This window comes from Oryzias melastigma, linkage group LG15 (genome assembly GCF_002922805.2).
Source record: "Oryzias melastigma strain HK-1 linkage group LG15, ASM292280v2, whole genome shotgun sequence".
NCBI lineage: Eukaryota > Metazoa > Chordata > Actinopteri > Beloniformes > Adrianichthyidae > Oryzias > Oryzias melastigma.
The window spans coordinates 18314406-18315917 of NC_050526.1; the positions used below are offsets into that span (position 1 = coordinate 18314406).

Genomic DNA, 1512 nt, shown 5'->3' on the forward strand with positions numbered 1-1512 from the left:
ATGGTAGATTATTTCTTACCTCTTCCTGGCTTTCAACAAAGTATATTTTACCATCCTGTTGGGTCACCGTCCTTCACTTCTGCCCTCAAGACTCAGCACTTTTTTCTATGTTCTGCACAAAGACGCCTGACCTTAAGGGCTGTCACTACCAGGTCTTCGCAGTGCTCCATAAAGAGCAGAATCAGGTGTGTTTAAGCAGCGTAACGGGGAAACAAGCACAGCGATGTGCCCTTTGGGGACGAGCCTGTGAACTGTTTGAGGATTCGACAGTCAAAGCGACAGAAGTTAAACCGAGTCTCCGGTGATACACCTGCTGCCCTCAGGTACCGAGGACTGAAAATTGATTTTTCCAAACAGCTTGTTTGTGAAGCAGAATGCTTTGGCATCCTGCCAGCTGACAAAGTGCTAGAAAATGAAAAGCTTTCACTTCTTCTCAAACTAATTATGCAGCTTATAATGACTGCCGGATGACAAAGCATCGTGGTCACTAACTGACTTTAAAAAAAAAAACTAAAAAAAAAACAACTAAGCTATAAGAGATTCCTTTTTTAATTGCTGCAGACTCATAAAATATTTTATAATTCAACAAAAATAACTTTCAAAGGAAGAAAATATATACAAAACAGTTGTATATTTTTTAATTGTGGGTTTGTTTATTCTTGTGTATTCAGAATTTTACATACATTCCTTTTGTGTTTGTTTGTTTGTGTGATTGTGTGGCCCTGGGACAAACTGGCGACCTGTCCAGGGTTTACCCCGCCAACAGTAGCCGGGTTAGCCTCTGGAAGCCCCATGAATGGAATACAGCAGGTAAAGAAAATCCATCTAACATACTTTCATGCCACAGCTTATGCTAGTATCTCATGTGTTGACTAAACTTTTATCCTGACCTCTTGTCACTCTTGCCATAAAGCATACAGGTACATTTTTAATAAAGAGAATCTTTCATAATCCTAATAACTGAACATTCCATATGCAGCGATAGAATGTGTCAAGATAAAATCACAAAATTTGGCATTAAAATTTAAAAATGACCAATGATAAATTAATTTTGATGCCACTAATGTGTAGGTGTAGGTACCATATATGTTCGGCCTGCAAGACCAGTATGAGGGCTTATGGCTCGACGGAAGGCATATTTTCCTGGTTTTATATTAAATCTGGGTACAAAAAAAGTAATTTGATCAGTGTGACGGAGCGCGGGTTGTGTTGTAGGTTGAGTGGGACTAGATACCGCTTCTAATATGGAGGAAAATCACGAATGCATTTAAAAATAAAGAGTAAATAATGGTACCTTCTTCTGACTGGTGGAAACCTACAGTAAAGTGGTGTGTCATGTAGGGGCAGTGCAGAACAAAACAAAAGAGACTATTGTAAATTACATGTAAAGAGAGTAACTTTGCTGCGGTAGCATTAAATAAATAACGTCTAAAGACTCAAGTACAGGAAGGAAGAGTTAAGAAACTATTCTTTTTCTGTCAGAGAGACTAAAGCAGTTAATTAATTAATACA

At 38.4% G+C, this 1512-nt stretch overlaps 1 long non-coding RNA gene across 1 annotated transcript in view; it reads right to left on the reverse strand.

Annotated features, from left to right (window-relative positions):
- Nucleotides 1-1016, reverse strand: part of LOC118599745 — a 1172-nt gene extending 156 nt beyond the window's left edge. Inside the window, exon 1 of the long non-coding RNA XR_004949236.1 lies at nt 20-1016. This is a non-coding gene — a long non-coding RNA (uncharacterized LOC118599745). The remainder of the gene's footprint in view (nt 1-19) is intronic.
- Nucleotides 1017-1512: the final 496 nt, after the last annotated feature.